This window comes from Aedes albopictus, chromosome 2, assembly GCF_035046485.1.
Source record: "Aedes albopictus strain Foshan chromosome 2, AalbF5, whole genome shotgun sequence".
Classification (NCBI taxonomy): Eukaryota; Metazoa; Arthropoda; class Insecta; order Diptera; family Culicidae; genus Aedes; species Aedes albopictus.
Window position 1 is genome coordinate 500,483,115 of NC_085137.1, and position 24,144 is coordinate 500,507,258.

Genomic DNA, 24,144 nt, shown 5'->3' on the forward strand with positions numbered 1-24,144 from the left:
CCGGCGTGCTGTATGAGAGACTGGAGGTCATCCAATTTCCCGTATATTAGGACTGAACATTCCATACAAACCTTCAACTCATTTGCGCCAGCTCAGTTTTCAACCGATTGAGCTGAATCGTTCACAGATTGTTCTTCTCATCCAAAGGCACGATTCTAGAGGGTGCCCCGTGATTTTTGAAAACTTTTTTTTTGTTTCATACAAATGTGGGCCGGTCTAATGAGCACGCAATGGTGTCGGCAGAATCAATGACGACCCCCTCAGTCCCAAACCCAATTATCCTACACTACCCAAGTAACCACAATGCTGAGCCGTAGGAGCCGTACGCACTGCACGTACGAAGTACATACAGACACCGCCTAAACAAACCACCTAGGCCGAACACAAGCGAAAAGCGGCACCACCACTGCTGAACCACGACTATACCAGTAAGTAGGTATAATCGCAATTAAGCAATCGTAGATCCATTCCCCGCTCCTACTCAGCCCTAACGATCCATAGCAATGCTTGTCAATATATGCACCCCACACACGCAACCCCCACAACCCAACAGTATGGTCACTTGAGTATCCCTGGGATTTTGATTACATGATGGTCAGGGATCACAGCCATCAAAACGTTCCACACTTTACCAGGGCTTGCGACCTGTAACCATCATGATTTCCGCTATGAGAAACCATGATGGCTAGCGGTGTTGCTACAATACACCCATTCTCAGAATCAAAAGTTTACAACAAAATAAAGCATTAGACCATCTTGATGTCTTCTGCAATATTTTTCGTTGGAATGCAAGGAATATATGTGCTGAAGACACCAACATGATTTGACGTTAGTATCTCTTGCAATCACTCATTTCATAATTTAACATCAGTGTGATTTTATTGATTGATTGATTGATTTGTCTTTATTTAAGAGATTTTCAGCCCTTGGTGTGATTTTATTTTGCAAGTTAACATTATAAGTACGCACCATGTGTACCACTTGTAATACATTGAAAATTTGTAATTATCATTGTGAATATGATAGAATATACCTCCAGCATGTTTTAATACAAGCAGATGGAGGTGATCATTGCGATACACAAACGTGAGCGTTTTGAGTTATCAAATAATGTCAAATAATCCTTAATAATGTTCACAACATGTGCATTTCTTTTCATTAGTCGACCAAAACTCATAAAAATTGTTCAAAAAAGTACATTCTTGTATGTTTGCAAGCTGAATTATTGTTGTATTGTAGATTAATAGCATTCATTCTTGCTTACAGATAGTTTCTGTAGTTTAGGGAAAATTTTACCTATTATATTAACCATGAAAAATAAACTCGCCCCATATCACCTTAAAATTGATAAAACTCATGTCAGAATAAATTTCACGTGTCAAAAACAACACAACAGCATAAACTAAGAAGCAAAACGTGTGAATATTTGGTGAAATCTTGATGTTTTAGAATTACCCATTTAAAAAAAAACCCAATCTCATCAGAAATCATTTTATTTACGATGCGGCTAAATGCTTGATGATACTAGCCATATAGGCACGTAGCCCGCAGTTACCCTGCCTATTGAAATCATCATATAAGTTGACTAAGGATATTATAGGCAGGTTTGTTCTCTTCGTCATGGGGGATTTTTGTCGACCAAATTGCCTGAAACTTGGTAGTATAATACAGCTTGATTGGGAAAGATTTGAGTTTAATTTTGAGTTCAATAGGTTTAAAAAAACATGACGAAGAGGCCGAAAATACGTTAGTTCGCCTAAATAAAATCTCAGCGTTGTCTGTGTGTCTGTAACGCTTAGAAATGTTTCACAATAGCTATATTAAACTTTTTAAAAAATCGAGAAATCCTGGAAAGAAATTGGACGCTTCAGAAAGAATATGTTGAGAACTTCTCGGAAGTTTCTGGAAGTCCTTTAGCCCTCGGCATGATTTCACTAAATGTCTTCAAATAAATTTCTTGAACATCCCTGGGTGTTGCGGTAGGTTTGGTGGAGTTCTCCCAGCAGAAATAAAACAGTCCCAGGCAGGGATGGCATGTCACGCAGAAACTGTGCCCATTTACGCTCATCTTTCACTGAACTTCTCACTTTCATTTTTCTTACAAAAGAGAAAGAGAAAAAACGCACAATAAAATGTACATAGTTTCTCTCACGCAGAGTTTTTGTGCGAGTGATTAGAGTGCTGCGTGAGAGCAATGAGAGCCCGCAGATCATAATCCCAGTGCGCAATTTCTGCGCGCACGCAGAAAAAACAGAACTCAGTGCACACGCAGTGTGTTCAAAGGGGTCAGTGTTGTTTGAGCATTTGGTGAACCGAAAGCATGCCAGTGAGTCCAAAACCAAGGGTATCAAATCCTATGATATCAGAGACAAGCATACGTCTTAAGCTGGTCAAGAACTTACAGTTGATGGATATTTTGGTTCCAAATTCCACCAAAAGGCTGTGCTAGTGAGCTAACAAATTTTGTTTTTCAAATATATCAGAAAAATTTGCAAAAAAATGCAACGAAATTTCAATCTCATATATCTCATGATCCTGATTACTTAGAGAGTTGGTGTCTTCGGCAAAGTTGTTTGGCTGGTCAAGGACTAACCGATAATAAAACTTAAGATTCAAAATTCCACCGCTAGGCGGTGCTAGTGAGTTAGCAAATTTTGTTTTTCATAAATATCAGGAAAATTTGCAAAAAATTGCAACTAGCGCCGCCTAGCTGCAGAAACTTGAACCAAACGGTAATTATTCTGAAAGCCCTTGATATACCAAACAGTTTTGCCGAAGACACCATCATTCTAAAGAATCAGAGTACTGAGATATGTGAAATGTAAAATTTGTACGCTCTCTTGCGACGCCTAGCGGTGAAATCACGAATCATACGGCCCATATTGTGAAAGCCCATGACCAGCTGAACTACTTTGCCAAAGAAACCAACTCTCTAAGTAATCAGGATGCTGAGATATATTGGATGGCAATTTTGTCAGTGTTGCATCTGCTTGTCTAAGATATCACATAAATCACAGACAAATGGATATGTGACACTAACGAAATTTCAATCTCATATATCTCATGATCCTGATTACTTAGAGAGTTGGTGTCTTCGGCAAAGTTGTTTGGCTGGTCAAGGACTAACCGATAATAAGGCTTGAGATTCAAAATTCTACCGCTAGGCGGCGCTAGAGAGCAAACAAATTTTAAATTTCGCATATCTCAGCATCCTGATTTTGTAGAAAGATGGTGTCTTCGGCAATATTGTTTAGTAGATCATGGGCTTTCAGAATAATTACCGTTTGGTTCAAGTTTCTGCAGCTAGGCGGCGCTAGTTGCAGTTTTTTGCAAATTTTCCTGATATATATGAAAAATAAAATTTGTTAACTCACTAGCACCGCCTAGCGGTGGAATTTTGAATCTTAAGTTTTATTATCGGTTAGTCCTTGACCAGCCAAACAACTTTGCCGAAGACTCCAACTCTCTAAGTAATCAGGATCATGAGATATATGAGATTGAAATTTCGTTAGTGTCACATATCTATTTGTCTGTGATTTATGTGATATCTTAGACAAGCAGATGCATTTGCTACTAGATGGCGTAATAGTACTTTCATACTCCCTGTGGTACACACAGTATTGCACTGGAAGCACGACTGAGTGCGCACTCAATGAATTTTTGTGTGCACATTTTCTGTGCGCACAAAATGTGCACGCAGAAACTGAAAAACATGCTTGTTCTATCATTTGTTTGAGCACTCATTTTGAGTGTGCCGCTGATGGATGCCAGAGAGTGAGCGGCTGGTTTGTGTGTGAAAAAAGTTGCGTAGTTCACCCTCGCTCTCGTTGAAAGTCGTGTGTAGAGTGTATGTTTTCTCTTCTCACGTTTCGCACTGAGGAGCATGCCATCTCTGGTCCCAGGTGTTTATCAGCTTAAAGCTAAAATATATTGTAAAATTAGAGTTCGAGTTCATGCGTTTAAATTCAAGATGTACTCACAATTCAGTCTCCGACCTACTCTTGACTTAGCTCGCAACAAAGTGATATGTTTTTGACCTTTTCTTACAAATAAGTGTATAAGTTTAACTAAATAAAGTGGTAATATAATTATAAAATTAAAAATTAAAAACCTAGCAACGATCTACTCGCGCACTACTTCTAACATCACTCTGCCAGCATTTGTTATTGTTTATCTATCTATTATGTCTTTCTAGATCTATGTTGACTCGTCGGATCGTTCGCGTTAGGTTACCATAGGGATGGTTGATACAAGGGGCTGTTGTGGCTAACACTGGGCAAAGAGGAAAAAGCAGAAGAGAGGTAATATTCTAGAACATTGCGTATTCTAGGCCCGGAAAGATGAAAATACTATTTTTACAAATGTTCAAGGGTTTTCCAAGCATAATTGTGGAGTCTCGTAGCCGTGTGGTTAGGGTCAACAAGCTACTAATCGCACCATGCGGGTTCGATTCCCGCCCCGGGCGATGAAACTTTTCGTGAGGATAGTTTCTTCTCCGCAAATAAAGATACGCCTGATGAATAAAAATACTATAACCAAAAATATTTGAGAATTTTCGATAAATAATGGATAGAAGCTTTCTGTTTTGAATTCGAAGAACTTTTAGGTACATTCCTGTGAGAATCAGATAATGAAATCGAAGATTCATGAACATTCTCGAACATTTTTCGTAGCAATCAAAGCAATAAGATACATGTTCGAGTATTTTCCACGTTCAACAAGTACGAATCTCGTTTCATACACTTCATTCATAACCTGTCATATGGAAAAGGGCCTCCAGGTTGATGCCATTTACACGGATCGGCCTTCGACAAAATAAACCACGAAATTGCTTTAGCAAAGTTTGACCGATTGGAAATTTGTGGCAATCTTCTTATTTGGCTACGCTAAGAACCGGTCTATGCAAGTGAGGATTGGAGAGCACCGTTCGTCATTGTTTCGTGTAACCTCCGGAGTACCGCAAGGAAGTCACCTTGGGCCATTTCTCTGCTTGCTATACATGAACGACTTGAACTTCATTTTAAAATGCGAGAAATAGTCTTTCGCAGACGACCTCAAACTGTTTTACGTTATCACTAAGCCTAAAGATGCTGAACATCTGCAACAGCAACTGGAAGTATTTGCAGCGTGGTGTGACCGCAACCGAATGGTTCTAAACCCTTCGAAATGCTCTGTCATCTCTTTCGGTCGGAAACGATCAACATATATTCACGATTATGTCTTGGCCGGCGCCTCGGTTCAGCGAGAAAACTCAGTTAAGGATCTAGGAGTCATCCTAGATTGTAAATTGACATACAAAGAACACGTATCGTATATAGTATCGAAGGCATCATCGCAATTGGGATTCATTTTTCGATTCGGCAAAAAATTTCGAGATACTGCGTACTTAGTACGTTCGACCTTGGAGTACTCAGCTGTAGTTTGGGCCCCGTTCTACCAGAATGGAATACGGAGAATAGAAAGTGTCCAGCGAAAATTTATTCAGTATGCTCTACGTAATCTCCAGTGGAATGACCCCGTCAATCGAGTTACGTGGATCGCTGCAAGTGTTCGCCGAGATGTTGCGAAGGCCTGTTTTGTAAGTGATCTACTTACATCGAACATTGATTGTCCGGAACTGCTGAATCAACTAAACGTGGACATCAGAAGGCGCGCTATTCGTTCTAGTGATTTTCTGCGCATTATTAGATCTTCGACAAACTATGGGATGAACGAACCTGTTAGTAGTATGTGTCGGGTATTTGTTATTTGTTTTTCTAGTTTTGATTTCCATTTAAGTAGAGCTAAGATACGAGACAATTTAAGGCGAAACTGGAAGCATTTCCTCATTTTTTTGGTTATTGATTTTTAATAAAATAACGAAGCAATATTTTCAAAATCGGTTTTCGTGCAGAGTATGGATCAAGGTATCTCCTGAATTTTTCCCTGGTGGAAAAAGGTTTTCGTTTTTGCAGAAACCATTTTTTTGTGCAATTTTGTTTAAACATGGCTTCTGCAAAAACGAAAAACTTTTTCCACCACAAAAAAATCAGGAGATACCTTGATACATACTCTACATGTGCACGAAAACCGATTTTGAAAATATTGCTTCGTTATTTTATTAAAAATCAAAAACCGAAAAGTGAGGAAATGGATCCAGTTTCGCCTTAAGGACAGACTTGTTAGAACCCCAAAATGGCCGCCACAATGGCCGACTTTGACGCCTACTCACGATTTCGAGCGCACAAATCTCTTTGTAAACAAAACCAGCGCACCTGATCTTATTTTAAGCTTATTGCAAGTGAGTAAGAACAGAATAATAAAATGCACTGTTGTTTGAAGCTTGCTTCTTGAGATTTGTGCGTTTGAAGTTCTGATGCACTCTTGAAGCGGGATTTCAAGCAGAGATGGAAACACTCTCATCGTGAATCAACTCGCGAGTGTAAAAGCAACAAACGGTTTACTCACGGTGCCGAGAGTAAGCCGTGTGTGAGTTTATTCGCACCCGCTTGCTTCACGAGTATGAAGCAAAACAAAAACAAAAACACTCATGAACTTTTATTCGCGAAGAACAAGTAGAGATGCGGGAATTGCATTTTAGTGCGATTTTAATAGCAAAACAAGTAATTATCCATCATATAATAGTGTTTTGTGCTTTATTGTTCCTGAAAAGCTAATCTGTCGGCCGCGTAAATTCGTTTTTTCACAAAATTGAAAAATGTTCAGAGCTGCTTCGCGAATCAATCACGAGTGCGACCAGCTTCGTTAGCTCGCGAGTGAAGGAAGTGCGAATATATTCTGGCTTCTGTTGTTCACGAGTAGGATAGCTTTGCGTTTGTATCTACTCAGCTGCATTCCTCACTGTTTTCCATCACTGATTTCAAGTCGTTTGTCCTTAATGTAAAATGATTGTTCTTTTTGTTTGTAGTTGATTAAGATTTGTCATTGGGGTGTTTTAACCTGTTGACATTGTAACAACCAAATAAATAAATATGAATACAGTAATGTTCCGATTTTATCACGCCCTCCGCGCGTCAGTCCTTCATTTTTCATTAATTTAATGTTACATTTGAGAGCAAGTGTTTCCCCTCTTCTTCAAGATGAATGTTGAAGACGTGTTCTGCAACGATAAAAATATTGAAAATGCATATAGATTTGGTAGAATATTTAAAATGATTTTTGAAAAAATGCGTGATAAAATCAGAACAATACTGTAATAGCATAATTGAGAACATTCTGATTAGAATTCGGAGAAGTTTATGAAGCCTTACATGGCAAAGAAAGTAGAAGCATATTCTAGAACACATCAGAGGAATAAATATGGCTTCTGAATAAATTTTGTTGATAAGCAAAAAACGCATATCAAACATTTTTAAGCCATTGTCATGATTCTCGGGATTGTGAAAACGTGGTTATCCTTGTCGGGTCAGCTAGTTTTAGTTATTTCCTACATTTTTTTCAGATGACGAAAAGTCTGGGGGAGAAAGCGGTTTAATCTTTGGATCTTTTTGCGAATTCCGAAAGAAATTACAGGTTTTAGGCGGACCTGGTGTGAAGGTTAAAGCACGTGACTAGCACGCCGAGGACCTGGGATCGAATCCCACTCCCGACAAACTCACAAAATGTGAGTTCTTCCTTCGGAAGGGAAGTAAAAACGTGGGTCCCAAGATGAACTAGCCTAGGGCTAAAAATCTCTTTAATACAGATAAAAAAAATACAGGTAAACCTCGATTTAGTGGACATCTAAATTTTCAAAATGTCTATAAAATCGAATTTCATATAAAATCGAATCATTTTTTTATTTCATTTTAATTTTAGTTGTATACCAAATCTGTGTGTGTGACTGTCGAGGTGTTAAGCGTTAACCGTCATTGCTCTGCTAATAGCAATTTAATATTGTGTGTAAATCAGCTTATTAAATCGTTAAAAGTGTTTCTTACTTTGTGCTCGTGTACCTAGTAACGTTCCAGAGTCATTTTTTTGTAAAAAGCACAATAGAACCGCCTGTGCTCAATTAATCAATTCTGCATGCAGTTATCAAAATCTGTTTGATATGGCTCCGATTACCTCCACAAGCAAATCATTGGGGTGCAAGAAGTGTTCAATTGTAATTGCTACCGGCGTCGCCTATGTTGGATGTGAAGGTTTTTGTAAAAGGGTTTTTCATGCTGCATGTGTGAAACTGAGTCACGAAGATGTTATCCAGTAACGTAACAAAGCTTCGAACTTTTGGTGGATATGCACTCAATGCATGGATGCGATACGCTATCAACGTGATCATCTGACAGTTTGGTTCTGATCGTCGAGCCGTGTAGATCGTTTTTAATAGAGCGGAGCAGAGGTGACGAAAAGTTCTCGTGTGTGAGTTAGTTGAGACCACCACATTGGTGGCGGAATCCAAGGCCGACGATGTCGGCGTTTAGACGAAATGCGTTCATGATCGATTTCAGCAAACTACCCAAGCTACCGAAACAAGAGGAAGCTCATCTTTTCGTAAACCAGAAGCTAAACCTGGGTTACGATGACGTTGACGCGATTCAATTAAGCAATGCGAAGTTTGCGCTCATTGTCGAGTGCGCCACCCTGGAGCTGGCAATCAACACAGTCAACAAGCACGACCGTAAACATTTCATCGAAGTCGACAAGAAGAAATATCAAATTTCCCTCAGTATGGACGATGGTGGCACAGATGTGAAACTTCACGATCTGCCGCCTCGAATGGATAATAAACTGATCGAAGACTGGATGGCACAGTATGGTGAAATCATATCAATTCGCGAGTTCAAGTGGACAGACAAGGTGTTTTTCAAGAACAAAGACAATGGTGTGCGCATAGTGAGGATTCGTTTGCAAAAGCCGATTCCGTCGTATATCACGGTTCATGGCGAAGAAACATACGTAACCTACAAAAACCAGACTCCCACGTGCCGCCATTGTGGGTACAAGGCTCACCGTGGTCGGGGATGCGTGGAGAACAAAATGGTTCTGGCAGAACGAGATGGTCGATCTGTCAACGATAGGATGGAACGAGCAAGGTCATCATATGCTGATGTAGTGACGAAGTCTGGCGACCTGAACAAATACCATGAGAGGATGGAAGATGAACCACGGGACCTGAACATTACCACGGCAGCTACTGGTGAGAGTACCCAAGCGGCTGGTAGTAGTTTGATGACAATAGGTGAGGGGAAACAGGGAGAACGGCTCTCGCAGCATCCGATAACAAAAGATAACCCAGTATTGGCGAACGTTCATGAACTAACACCAACTAACAAAACTGATGAGTCTACGGAGATGGATTCTGAACTGGATTCGGATGATCCAAATACTGAAACTAACACTACTAATCAAAAAAATGATAAAAAATCGAATACTAACACGACTAACAAAAGTACGAAGCACAAAAGACAAGAGACTGATACCACAACTGATGAGGAGAGGCTTAGACCCAGGCCGAAACGAAAAAACATATAAGTATTAGCTGGTTTTCTTCAATTTCATAGCTGAACATTTTTTCTTCTTATTATTATTATTTTTTCTCGTGATGGATTGTTTGACTTACTATTTTTGCAGTGTTAATTTAAATGCTTTTTCGAATCAGACTAAAATCAATGCTTTCAGATCGTTTATTAGATCAATGGAACTTGATATTATTCTATTGCAAGAGGTTCACGGACGGTATTTCGATTTTCCTGGCTATAAAGTTATATACAACATAGATAACATGCGTCGTGGTACTGCCATAATACTTAGAGACTATATTCGTATTAAAGCTATTGACAAAAGCTTAGACACACGTATAACAACTGTGCTACTCGAGAATAATGTTCTTGTATGCTCGATTTATGCTCCGTCTGGTAGCCAGAAACGCAAGGAGAGAGAAGATTTTTTCAGACTGGTTCTTCCTTTTTACTTGAACAGGCCGTGCAGTTCACTGGTAATGGGAGGTGATTACAATTCAATAACACACGCAAAAGACTCTACGAGTGGAAATAACATAAGTCCACAATTGAAAAACTTGATACAGAACGCTAGACTCATTGACACTTGGGAAAAGATACACAAAAACGACATTGAATACTCATTCATAAGACCAAATTGTGGATCAAGGATAGACAGAATCTATGTTGATCAAAGTCTGAAGGACAAAATTGTTGATGCAAAACTACAAATTAATTGCTTTACTGATCATAAAGCTATCATTAGTCGATTGAAGATGCCAAAGTGCAGTAAAAGAGATGGTAGGGGCGTCTGGACATGCAGGGCAGAGGTCTTGAATGATGAAGTTCTAGCTGAGTTACAAACTAAATGGATTTATTGGACAAGTCGTCGACGTTTCCATAGATCTTGGATGGACTGGTGGATTTGTTTTGCAAAACCCAAATTGATTTCGTTTTTAAAATGGAAGTCAAAACAACAATTCAGAGTATTTAATGAAACCATGGAATATTACTATTTTTGTCTCAAAAGATGTTACGACGATTACGGTAGTGCGAGAGGGGATCTTTTTAAAAATATCAACAAAATTAAAGCGAAAATGCTATCACATCAGCGAAAATTTTCATTCTTCTACAAAAGATGTAATGAAACGTACATTCAAGGCGAAGAAACTAGTACTTTCCACGTAGGACAAAAATTTCAGAAACGACAAAAATCAAGATTTAAACTAACGATAGGCGATACCACTTTTGAAGATTCTACTGACATTGAACACAAAATATTTGATTATTTTCGAAATCTATTTCAAGAAACTAACATCGTTTATGATATTAATTTTTCACCCCAAAAATCGATTCCCAATGCTTGTGCAGCGAACGATTCTTTGATGAACAGGTTCACAGTGGATGAGGTTTTTAAATCCATTTGTTCAAGTGCTTCTAAGAAATCCCCTGGACTTGACGGATTGACAAAAGAATTTTATGTAAAATGTTGGGATATAATAGGAACAGAAATTACTTATGTAATGAATGATGCTAATCAAGGCGCTATTAATCAGGATTTGGTCAAAAGCTATGTTGTTCTAATTAGAAAAAAGAATACGGATGACATCGATTCAATCAGACCTATTACGTTGACAAATTTCGATTATAAAATATTATCGCGAATTTTAAAAAATAGATTAAACGAATTAATGCCTTTGTTGCTAACGTCATCTCAGAAATGTTCAAATCCTAAAAAAATATATTTCAAGCTGTTCTAGCAATCAGAGATAGAATTCCAATGTTCAAGTATAAACGGAAAAAAGGAATTCTCATATCGTTCGATCTTAGACGCGCATTCGATCGGGTCAATCATGAATTTCTATTCAAAACACTTGAAAAAATGAGCATTAACAAGCATTTCATTGATTTTTTGAAACATATTTTTTCAATTTCCTATTCGAAAATCTTGATAAATGGCCATTTAACGGAAGATATCAAATTAGGATGCTCTGTAAAGCAAGGGGATCCTCTTAGCATGCATTTATTTGTATTGTATTTGGAACCACTCATACAAATCTTGAGGCGTGAATGCAATGGCAATCTTGATCTAGTATGTGCATACGCAGATGACATATCTGTCATAGTTGAGGATTTTTCGAAAATTGATGCAATCAAGCAAATATTTGACCATTTCTGTCTCACTTCGGGGGCAGAACTTAATTTAGCAAAAACAAAAGCAATCAAATTAGGGGCAACCAATTCAGAAAACTTATTGAATTGGATAAACGTAACTGATGAGGTAAAAATTCTAGGAATAATATTTTACAGTTCAATAAGTGACACCATAGAACAGAATTGGAAATCAGCTCTCTCAAAACTTTCAAGATTTCTTTGGATGAACAAAACTAGACAATTGAATTTAATTCAAATAATCACTTTTATAAATACATTTGCACTATCAAAAATATGGTATGTTGGATCTATCATTCCAATGCTAGCAAATACCTGTAAAAAAGTAATACAATTAATTCGACAATATCTTTGGCAAGGACATCCAACAATTGTAGCTTTTAATGATTTGACACTACCAAAACTCAAAGGAGGTTTGAACTTACATAATCCTGATCTTAAATGCAAAGCACTTTTTCTGAATAAGCTTCATTTCGCGAGAGATGATAGTTTAATAGACCTCAACCAAATTATTGAAAATGTACCTATGAAACAATTGCCTTCTAATTTCAGTTATCTTCATAAATCGATTTTAGAACTTCGTAAAATTAGATCTGACGATTCCAATTCTTTGCTATCAGCCGCACTCTACAAAAAGATGATTGACAAATTACCATTACCGAAACCAATAAGAGATCACCCAAATCATTGCTGGGAAAGAATTTTCGAAAATACTAACAGTAAACAACTATCATCCATCCAAAGATCAGTATGCTATCTTTTTGTGCACAAAAAGATAGCATGCAAAGAATTGTTATATCGTCAGAAAAGAATCTCCTCTCCATATTGCGCTGATTGCAATAATATTAGTGAGACTCTTGAGCACATGTTTTTTGATTGCAGAAAAATAAGAATATTATGGCAGTACACACTAGCAAACATTCGTAAACTAGATACAAGAAGCTTTAGAAACAAAAGTAATGCCGATTTCCAATTCCCTGAGTTAACTTTTTTGAATAGAGTAAAACGAGACCAAACGATGAACATGTTTTCAAAGTATTTAAAATATATAATTGAAACAAAGACTGAAGATAAAAGTTTAGATCATTATAAATTTAGTTTAAGGATTTGATGTAAACTATTTTATAGAGCAGAAAATAAAACAAGATTTTTTTTACAAAAAAAAAAAAAATCTGAAATCGGAGGAACTGGATGGAAACGAGATCTCACCAAAAGAAACCGATATTTCTAGAATCGATGGGGAAATATCCGATCTGAAAAAAGAAATCGCTTCTCTTCGCAATTCGATAGTGCATTCTACTGTCTCACATGTTGAAGCAAGTACAACCGAAACTACAAACGAGCACCGTCCCCTTGCAGAGTCATCGTTATTGTCTATGCCCGATGATAAACAGAGTACAAACAGCACAGGTCGTCGTGACGGAGAAATTGAACAGAGGAACCCCAACGACAGATTCTGGTTGTTCTTTACGAGGGTGAAAAATTGCACAACCGAAGGACAGATTTTGAAAGTGGTCGCTGATTCGCTAGGAACCAATGATGCCATAGTGAAGATACTTGTTCCTCCATGGAAGGATGCACTCTCGATGCCATACGTATCTTTCAAGGTTGGAGTTAACGCACGCCTAAAGGAAACAGCACTTCGTTCGTGTACCTGGCCAACCGGATTACGCTATAGAGAGTTTAGAGACGATGTTTGGGAACCACTGTAATGAAATGAATCCATTAGGGGCCGTCCATATACCACGTGGACAGCTTGGAGGGGGGAGGGGGTTAGCGAAAAGTCCACGCTTGTCCACGGAGAGGGGGGTGGGGGTTCGTCGAATGTCCACGTGGACAACATTGACATTTAAATTAGGAAACAAGAATCTACAAACGAAACAAATTATGTCGCATTATTGATGAGATTCTTTTCAACAGTTCTTTCAAACATTTTATTTTATTATACATTGTCTTTCAGTTGTAAGTTACTTCTTCAAGGAAAAAAATCATGGTATTGATTAACAGACTAATTTGTTTTAAATTATCAGAATTTCTAATTACTTAGTTTTCTTCATTGAGGAATATTCTGGAGATTCGAAATGGAGTGTAGACCATGCAAATGTTGGTGTTTCGGTCAGAAACATTTCATCGAACTTCTGTATGGATTTTTCGAAGTTTCATACCAAATTTTTAAACTACTTTGAAGATAGGGATTTGCAGACTTATCTCAAAAACTTTTTTTTTGTAGGTTCCTTTAAAATTTAAGATGTTTCTAATGGATATTAAAATCTACACATCAGCATTACAATTTAGTTGCTGTAAATCTTGTTTTTTGTTGTTGTGAGAATCTAAGCAGTATAATCTTATCTCAACAATAATCTAAGATTTAATATTACCTTATCCCAACAAAACAATCAGACAATCATAGATTGAACAAACATTAAAAAACACCGTCCTCAACCAGAGGCTGTACGGACTAAACATTGAACAATCACTAACATTAGGCGATGGACGTTACACGAAAAACACCCAATGAAGAATTTTCCGTTTGACGAAAATTTTTTCACCAACTTGAACAAGAATCGAACCCACACTCTCACAAACATTAAGCTGAATTAAAAACAATGTTGAAAACTTGTAGGTAGGGTCTGGGACCATTTGGGCAGGAGCACCTATTTTGGGCACTTGCTTCTACAACTCAGTCAATTTCAATCCGATAGACTTGAATTTTTGTCCATGACTAGATACTGTGCCTAGCTGATCGTATCTCAAAAATCAAGTCAATCGGTTGAAAATTGACTGAGTTATAGCAGCAAGTGCCCAAAATAGGTGCTCCTGCCCAAATGGTCCCAGACCCTACCTATTTTGTGCTACTTGTTTTATTCTATGTAAAGCTATAGAATATTTGTATTTTCTAAAGTTTTCAATTATATTTAAGACATTGCTTACGAAGAAAAAAAAACAATATTAAAAAAAAAACTTTTCGAAATCACTTTTCCATTTATTTTAGAAATATTAAAAAAAAAACTTTTTTTCGTATGTCCACGTGGACATTGGGGGAGGAGGGTAGGTGTCAATGAAATGTCCACGCTTGTCCATGGGGAGGGGGAAGGGGGTCAAAAACCATGATTTTTCTGTCCACGTGGTATATGGACGGCCCCTTATCATCAGAGTATTTCACCGTGTACTGTCGTTGCTTTTGATATCGTTATGTGTTAAATGCATTTTGTTTCCTTTTATTGTACGTGCTTTGCTATTGTGTCATCTTAAGATCAAATATTTAGTTAATATTCAATTAGACCAAGAAGTCCGTTGAATTAATCAATAAATAAATAAAATGTACATGTTCTGTGCATGAAACTCAGTTTTCGATAAAAGGCTCGGGATTTTTGGCATATATTAGTAATTCTCGCTGAATAACAAATAATCCACTACCTCGCTTTTGTGTCCAAAAATATGTATGGTTGATTCGAAAGCCAACATTTCGAGCAATGGACAGACACAATAATGTTATTTGCATAAAATTAAAAAAGTTCCGAAATTCAACCAGGAATTCCTATGTTTCTCCGAGGATTACCCCAAAATTCCTCCAGGTATCCCTTCTGAAATTCATCAAGGAGTTCCTTCGGAAATTTTTAGAGAAATTCGTGGCACGCACTGAATATAACGTGGTTACTGGTTATGGTCTATTATCCGAACGATCATTCTGTAGAGTAGGTTTGCTATCTGCTCAATCGCCTATTGTTGCAATTCTGCAGTCTTAAATAAAAGTAAGTGATCCCAGAATTTCTGACTTTATTACGACGGTCTCTGAAGAAAACTTCCCAAATCAAATCATAATGTTACAGATTATTTCAAAAAATTTCTATATGAAGCGCCACAGATTTTTTTGGAAACCTGGCATAAATTTCTTCACTAATTCCTTCATGATTTTTCACTAATATTTTCAGATTTCTTTGAGAATTTCGCCCACGGACTACTTCAGGAATTCCTCTACAGAAATTCTTCTAAAAAATCTTCCAGAAATTCCTCACAGTATTCGTCCGAGAATTCCCCCACGGATTCTTTCATAAAAATCTTTCGTGGATATTCATTCGGAAAATTTCTTCCGAAATTTATTTAGAAATTCCTCTAGGGTTCGGTCTACAAATTCCAGTGTTATTCTATTCTTTAAAAGCATCTTGCATGGTTTGCTTCTTAATTTTTTTAATTTTCATGAATTTGAGCATAAATTCCTCCGGTGGTTCGTTCAGAGATTTCTTCAGAAATTTCAGAACAGTACTTTACTTAATTTTCTTCTACTTACAGGTAAAAGAAAATTCACTAACACGCCAAGATTCATCATAATCAGTTTTTTAGACATTAAATTCAAGAGATTAAGTTTTTACTGAGGTTACTTTGAAAACAATTTTAAGACTTCACCTGAAATTCCAACAGCAGCCTCGTGGCCGTGCGGTTAGCGTCACTTTCCCGTACCATGCCATTCCACTAGGGATTCCTCCAGAAGTTTTACAAATAGTTGTGTAAGAAAGTTTTGCATGTATTCCTCTGAGTTTCTGCAGAAAACTTTTCAGTGTTTTACTCTATTTTTTTCCTGGACTTTCAGGATTGTTTTCCAATAAAAATCTTTGGAAATTTCTTCACGGCTTCTTTCAAATGATCTGCCAAGAATTCATTTCAAAACATTCAATTTCTTTCGAAATTGCTCCAGGGGTTTTTTTGAAGCTCTGAATTTCTGTCGCTGCAGTCCCTCAATGGCACACAATTTGTATGGCACCTCTGAAATTTATGTATGATGTTGTCACACTCGCTTTGTATGCAAAATTGAAATGTGATTTCGTGACGTTTCACCTTAAACCAAGTATACCTTTAGGAATTATGTATTGGAAATTTCTCATGAGATTTTTCTAGGAATCTTTATAGGAGTTTAAGTGTTTCTCCCGACATTCTTCCAGGAATTACTTTAAAAATACGTTCACGAATTCCTTCGGAAATTGTTTCAGAATATCCTCCATATATTTTAGTAATGGATTTGTTCAGGATTTTTTTCCAAATATTTAGGGATTCCACCAAAGGCTTTTCCAGGCATTCCTCCAGGAATTTCTTCAGCAACTTCTCCTAGAATTCCTTCAAGAATTTTCCTGGTATTCTTCCACATATTCCTCCACTAATTTTTAACGTGAAACTCCAGAGATTTCAACAGGAATTAAACAGAAGATTTATTAAAAAATCTTCCAAAGATTCCATCAGAAATTCCTGCACGAATTCGTTCTTAAACTGCTTCAGGTATCTGCTCAGAAATATCTCCTGAGACTCCTTCAGTAGTTTAAGAATTTCATCATGAATGTCAGCAAGCAAGCAAGCATTTCTTTTTTTTTATCTGTATAAACGAGATTTTTAGCCCTAGGCTAGTTCATCTCGGGACCCACGCTTTACTTCCCTTCCGAAGGAAGAACTCAAATTTGGTGAGTTTGTCGGGAGTGGGATTCGATCCCAGGTCCTCGGCATGATAGTCAAGTGTTCTAACCATCACACCAGGTCCGCTCCAAAGCATTTCTTCAGAAATATTTCTATGGATTTTTTTTTTCAGAAGTTTATCTACATTTTTGTTTTCAGCGCTTCTTTTGGAAATTCTTCTAAGAGTTTTTTCAGGAATGCCATAAAGAAGATTTTTCTTGTAATTCCTCCAGAAATATATCCTGAGATTGCTTCGAAGTAGCGTTGGGCAATTTTGAATCGATGTTCGCAACATCGATGTTTTTGTTCCGATTAATCGGTTTTTTGAATCGATGTTGAAGCCCCACGAAATCGACCGAATCGATTTTTTACATTCGATTTTCATTTCGATTCAAAAATCAAGTAACAGAACTAGCTGAATAATAGTTTCTTAAGCAAAAGTTTGCTTAACAGTGGTTTGTTCCACTCTAAGAGCTACAAATTGCACAGCAAAAATGTTTATTGGGAAATATTAAATTTCTTTTTTTAGAATGTACTGTAGAATTTTACCATTTCAATAGTACATAAAATCAAGGTAAAATGTACATTAAATCGAAGTACATACATAAAATCGAAGGTCTATATAATCTAGGGTCCACTTAATCGAGGTATACCTGTATATCTCAGGTTTCTTGGGCAATCCCTTCCAAGAGTCTAAGTGAATCTTTCTCAGGATTCTAGAGGAATCCTTCTTATGGTCTAGAGAATCCCTTTCAGGATTCTAGCGCCTCCTTCTCAGGATTCTAGGGCTGTACATCTTTGGATTCCAATTTTTTTCTTTTGAGAATCCCTCTCAGGATTCCAGATGAATTTCTCTTAACAATGTGGAAGATCCCCTCTTAGGATCCCTCTCAGGGTTCTGGAGCAATCTCTTTCAGAATTTTAATGGGATGTCTTTGAATACTGCAGGAGAATTTCTCTTAGGATTCTAGGAGAATCCCTCTCAGGATTCTGGAAGAATTCACCAGGGAGTTGTGGAGATATCCATCTAAGCGTTCTGGGAAAATCCTGAGAAAAAACATCTATCAGGATTCTGAGGCAATCCATCACAGGATTCAGGGAGAATCCATCTCGGGAATCTGGGGAAATCTCTCAAGATTCTGGAAGAATTCCTATAAAGATTCTGACAGATTACATCTCAGAAAACTGGAGTAATCTCTTCCAGGATTCCAGGCAAATCCTTAAAAGAATTCAGAAAGAATTCCCGTTTGAAGAGTCTTTCTCTCTTTTCCGGGATGAGGCCTCTCAGGATGAACATGTACATATTTTACCATTTTTTTCCGAAACCATCCCCCCACCCCCCTTAAACCGTGACGTACTTTATAAACGTTACCTAAAATAATACAGTTTACAAAATACTGTTACATACAAATAGCATGAAATACCTACGTTTAATTGTTCTTTGGTAGCTTTTGGTAGTACAATATTGCTAAATAGCCATTTTCATTTGCGGTGCCACTTGGACGGCACACAACTGTCTCCTAAATAATCTTAAATGATCTTATATCTTATGATGTTCACAAGACAGGAGGAACACCGTGATCACATCGTAAACAAACCACCCAACTTTTGATTTGACAGATCGGCTCGCGATGGCAGCCCTGCTGCTCCACACTCATCGCCCGCAATGCGCTCACACACACACAAACACTCGACCGAGTGTGTTTTGACAGAAACGATTCGTTTTTGGGGTTTGGCTCTCTCTTCCCAACACTACACTACAATACATTCTGATGTCACTCGCCGATGCCTCTGTGTTGGAGTTGAAAATGAAAAAATAGCGAGAAATTATTGATTTTTCACGAATTTCTTCTGCGAATCCACTTCTTGGGGGTTGCTAATATTAGTCATTGCTTTTTTCACAGTGATCCCCCGGAAATGGTCCAACGAATAAGTACACAGATGATGCTGCACCCACTACACACTGCGCCTATTTGAACCTTCCGGAACCACTTTTGAAGCGCGGATGCACGACACTGGCCAAATAATTCAGGCCCACCACGAACTGACAGACTAAACTTACTCGAATGGACAGCGACAGAAAATCTGTGTGGTCGCGGACCGTGACTGCTGGTGCTGACCACCACCCGCGAGAACACTACGGCGGAGGATGCGGATTGCGAAAAACCCGGGGCGTACCACCACACCACGTATTATAAACGACGGATCCGATCGACAACGACGACGACGACGACGGCGGACGACTGAATCGAGGGGGGCACACTTGAGAAACACGCACCGAATGCACACCACACACACGTCCTACACGCAAGGGCGTCAGACTTCGAATGAAAGAGGGTTCCCAACAAAATTTGAGTCAGCGAGACCGACAGTCAAGCAAAAGCAACCACCCACCGACACCGCATCGCGACGAGAGAGAAGCGGAATTTCCACGTGAGAATGTGTTGGAATTTTTCTCTGTGTGCTTGTTTCACAGACGATGTTGCATCATACACGAAACGGTTGCGTGACACGTGTGTGACAAATGCGGATCAAGGTCCATCAGTGTTGAGGTTCGTCTAACCTAAAATATTTGACTGTGTTGAAAGCGTGTACTGTGATACATACTCGGATAAAAAATTACCATTCATTATTTACATGGTAAATTCTAGATTGAGTTTAACCCTAAAAGGGATACCTTCATGGCCTCAGTGTCGTCACCTCGCTGAGTGTGTTCCATCAAAGAAGAGCTCCGAAAGGCGCCTGGGGTCCAATGGACCCCAGGTATCCCTTTTAGGGTTAAATAAGAGCGAAAGTAACATGAGAGAGTTCTCTTCATTGACTCTCTCTTCTCGAAGACGGCTAATAACCTGAGACGAGACTCGCGAAGAGGAAAAAAAGCAACGTCAAGTGCAGCCCAACAGAGCTGTCAGTTGTAGCCCGTTTGATTACGTTACCTAAAACGAGTAAAGTATTGCTATCCGAGATAAATTCTGAAGCCAAAATTCACTCCGAGCAGCATTTTCTTCTCCTGTACTGTCAAAAATAAATGGATTACCCGCTTTGGCGGAAATTGCAACAGATGGCGCTAGTGAGCAGAAGTTTTTCGCATTTTAAATGTATGAAGAAATTAATAAAAAATCATTTTTTGACTAATTGAACTTTTTTTTGGAAAAAATATTTGGTACAGGTTGTAGATAATAATAATAGCTATCTGCGTTACCAAATATTTTTTGCCCAAAGTTCAAAACATTTGAAATATTTGAAAAAATGTTAAAATCTCCATACATTTCTTCGACCGAAAACTTCTGCCTCGATATGGTGCTCTTCGTTTGCTTATACATGGGCATGATGACTATTCGCGACTACGAAGGTAAAAGAGATTCCAACTCTTTGTCGCTCTAATGAAAAACCTCGTAAGGAACTGTCAGAATGTGCGTGAAAAAAAAGCCAAAAAATATTTCCCTCTCGTTTTTTCTCACGTAAACCTTCACGCACATTCGACAACTTCGTAGTCGCGAATATACATGGATTCTTACCCATCTGTCAATGAAAACAAAAAAAACTCGAAGACGAACCGGAATGGCAGCAGAAGAGTGAAAATTTGAAACAAAAGTAAAAATGTATCCTACAAACAATATTACAGGTAGATTTTACGTGAGAAAAGTGAAACGATGCTTCCGGAACACTATGTCTTCACCGGGCAACAAAATCTTCGTCGTCCGCGGAGAAAATTCCCGGGGGAAAACATTTCATGTTTCTCCTGTCGAGGGCAATGCATCGTGGTTTTTGCTGGAGCTAAATCTCAGGTTTGTACCTACATTATTGACTTTATAGGCCTAATTATTTTGTATTTGAAGAACGAAAAAGACGGTCTACTAAAGAGTTTTCTCCGTTTTGCAGGAGGAGCGGATTTTCATGTTGGAGCGCATTGTTCTGGTGACGGTGGTCACTCATGCAGGGTTGGTTGGTACGCGCACCTTTACGCTGATTGCAGAAAGAGGTTAGTTCAAACATCAGCGCCTCCTGAAATTAAGAACGGAAGTCTGAAACCACAACCTAGTGTTATTGAATGTTCAAAGCCGCCTCATTTGTCGCATCGATATGCAGAGATTCACCTGGAGAAGCTCTTCTTAAACAGGACATCGTCCAGTGGAAAAGGGACGACCAAATGCAGCAACCGGCATATCTTTCCGAAACTGAACTTCAAACTAAATAAGATCTGCCACCACATATATTCCTCCGTAAGTTACGAAGGAATCCGTTTTACTCAAACTGGAAGAAGTGATTTCAGGCGTCGAGCAGCATCTTGGCTGCATATTTCCTTGCTTCTGGAAACTATTCCGCTTCCTGATTTCTGTCTGTAACTCTCTAGTAAAGTAATGTAACGAACCCATTTGAACTACAGTTTTTACAGCCGGTCCGTGAATGCGCTCCTCTAGGTCGATCGAAAGAAATGGCGTTCAGTTCAAGAAAGGTGATAAGTTAATATTTATCAGTGTCAATAGGATTGTAGTGGATGAAGGCATAGGTTCAGAGCAGTGGAACAGCAGCAACAAGGTAGGAATATGATAAGGAAGTGGATTCCATTTTTTTGAATCCTTTTCCTCCTGACTTTCAGAGATTCCTTCTAGGATCCTTCAATATTTCTTTCTGGAGTTCCTTCAGGAATTCCTTCATGAGTTTCTTTAGCGATTCATCCAGAAGTTTCTTCAGGGATTCCTTCAGGAGTTTCTTCATGGAATCTCACAGGTTTTTTTTCAGGAATTTCTTCAGCCCACATTTGATAAATTTCACCACATGTTCTAGAGTTCTTCCAGAGTTGCTTTAGGATTTCTTTCAGAGATTCATCCAGTTTATTTTCGGTTGAATTTTCGATTCATGCAGGAGTTTCTCCAGGGATTCTCTCAGGAGTTCCTTCAAGGAATCCTGGATTTCCTTCATAGATTACTTTTGGAGCTTCTTCACGAGTTTCTTAATTGTTTCTTTGGGAATTTCTTTGGGAGATCATGCCTTAAGGATCCCTTAAAGATTCATCCAGGAGTTCCCTAATGGATTACCTCAGGGGTTTCTTCAGAAAATGTTACCGGAGTTCCTTCAATAGTCCCTTCAGGGGCTCCTTTAGGTTCCTTCGTAGATCCTGCAGAAGGAACTCCTAAGGGAATTCCTGAAGGATCCCCTTCAGAGTTTCCTGCAGAAACTTCTTCAGGGTTTCCTCCGGAGTTCCTCCAGGGATTCCCCCAGGTTTTCCTTCAGGGATTCCTCAGGATTTCCTTCAGAAGATCCTCCGGGACTTCCTAGAGGATTTTTTCAGAAGTATCTTCGTGTATTCTTTCAGGTGTTCTTTCAGGGATTCGTTCAGGAGCTTCTTCAAAGAACCCTACCCGGATAAAAACTAACCATAGAGTGTTTGGTGAAAACCATTTCTGCACCATACAGTGTACCAGCTACAATAAAGTGTATTGTAATGAAATGGTTCGCTATACTATACATTTACATTGGATTTTTATGTAACAATATATCATACTGTTTTTCTTACGTTTGAACCATTCACTTTTCCGAAACATTATTGTTCCGTGAATTTTTAATTATTTTATTCGTTTAAGATTTTTTCCGTGCTTTGTTTTGTTAATGTTTGTGACTTTTTTGCTGCAAAGGAAAGGAAAGAGAAAAAAGTGAATAAGTTGAAACATCAATTTTGAGTCAATAACCAAGGATGCTTTAGATCACCTGGCAATCATTTGACTCATTTATCCATAACTCAGTTCAGAAGCATAATATTGAAATGAGATGTTCGACAAACTTGTAGATAAGTGGTTTTCCTACAATTATCACCAAGGACACCATATCCTAAATCTCATATATGCGGCGTGAGAGAGCTAGTACCACCTACTCATACTAAACGATCAAAAAACACTTTTACGCCGTAAATATAAAAGTTAGAATATGGCGTCCTTGGTGATAATTGTAGGAAAAACACTTATCTACAAGTTTAACGAACATCTCATTTCAATATTAGGCTTCTGAACTGAGTTATAGACAAATGAGTCAAATGATTGCCAGATGATCGAAAACATCCTTGTCAATAACATGTTTAAATCAGTGATAAACCAGATGTCCTAAGAACTGCAGGTCCAAGCAGGGGTCCAAGAGATATGGCGGGCTAGGTGTGTAGAGTGCGATGAGAAAAATACGAATGTAGGCCAGCTCGGAAAGATGCAGGTCAGATTACCGTAAATCAGTGGATGAGTTCAACACTATTCTTTCGGTATTTGCTTTTAGGGGAGTTTTCTCCTCTTCTCTCATGTGAACTTGCCTTCGACCACAATCGAATCAAATGCGATTGACAAACTTTATCTTTGACGTAGAGCCATCTTCAACATATGGACTGGACTGTACATTGAAATGACTTCTAATATAGGTTCGTCTGCGGGTTCGCTTTTTAACCTAACTTATATTTGAATAGAACTTGACAGTTTTCTTATGAGTTGTTATGTATTTCAAACTTTAGTCAAACTGGAGCCTCAATATTGCAATAACGATGAAGCACGCTGTAATGATACTTATGTACCTCGTCACCCACTTCATGCAACTACATTAGTGGTCTAATAACACTTAGCGCGCTCGGCATTGTTCCATCATGCCGCTTAAAGTGTTGCCACAAATAATGCTTAGTTTGCAAAACCCGGTTATCTGGCTGGTGGGGCATGGGAGCCTAAGCTTCAACTGTTAATGCAATCAGAGACTACTCAGACTTAGACGTGGGCGATCCTATATAGAATTCCCAAAGCGCATAATAATACAACATAACAAAAGAAAACCATTCCAAAACCATTTGATTAAATGTATAACCAGTAGTTAAATTACAATTAAAAACAATTTATTTACGGTACATTTTATTGTTCGAAACCATTCATGTACCATACAATGTACGGTATATTTAAACCCACGTATCAGAATTTAGAACAATTCATTAACAATAAAATGTATGGTTTTGCAAAAATATATATATGGAGAAAAATATTTTTTTATATTGTTACGATACTTAACAACCTGTATAATATATTGTAAAAATCTTATTTACAATTCATGGTATGGTTTTTTACATTACATCTTATTGTTTTTGTATTTTTAT

At 38.1% G+C, this 24,144-nt stretch overlaps 1 protein-coding gene across 7 annotated transcripts in view; it reads right to left on the reverse strand.

The window, feature by feature from the left end:
* The window catches only part of LOC109409257 (syntaxin-1A), a 298,425-nt gene extending 279,022 nt beyond the window's left edge, over positions 1-19,403 (reverse strand). For 2 of the 7 annotated variants that reach the window (XM_062854413.1, XM_062854412.1), the window contains exon 1: positions 19,093-19,402. The gene's annotated coding sequence lies outside the window, so the exon portion shown is untranslated. Of the gene's footprint in view, positions 1-18,987 lie in introns of all 7 variants that reach the window. The other 5 variants (XM_062854411.1, XM_062854410.1, XR_009998103.1 and 2 more) reach the window with 4 other exon arrangements.
* Between the last annotated feature and the right edge of the window lie 4,741 nt (positions 19,404-24,144).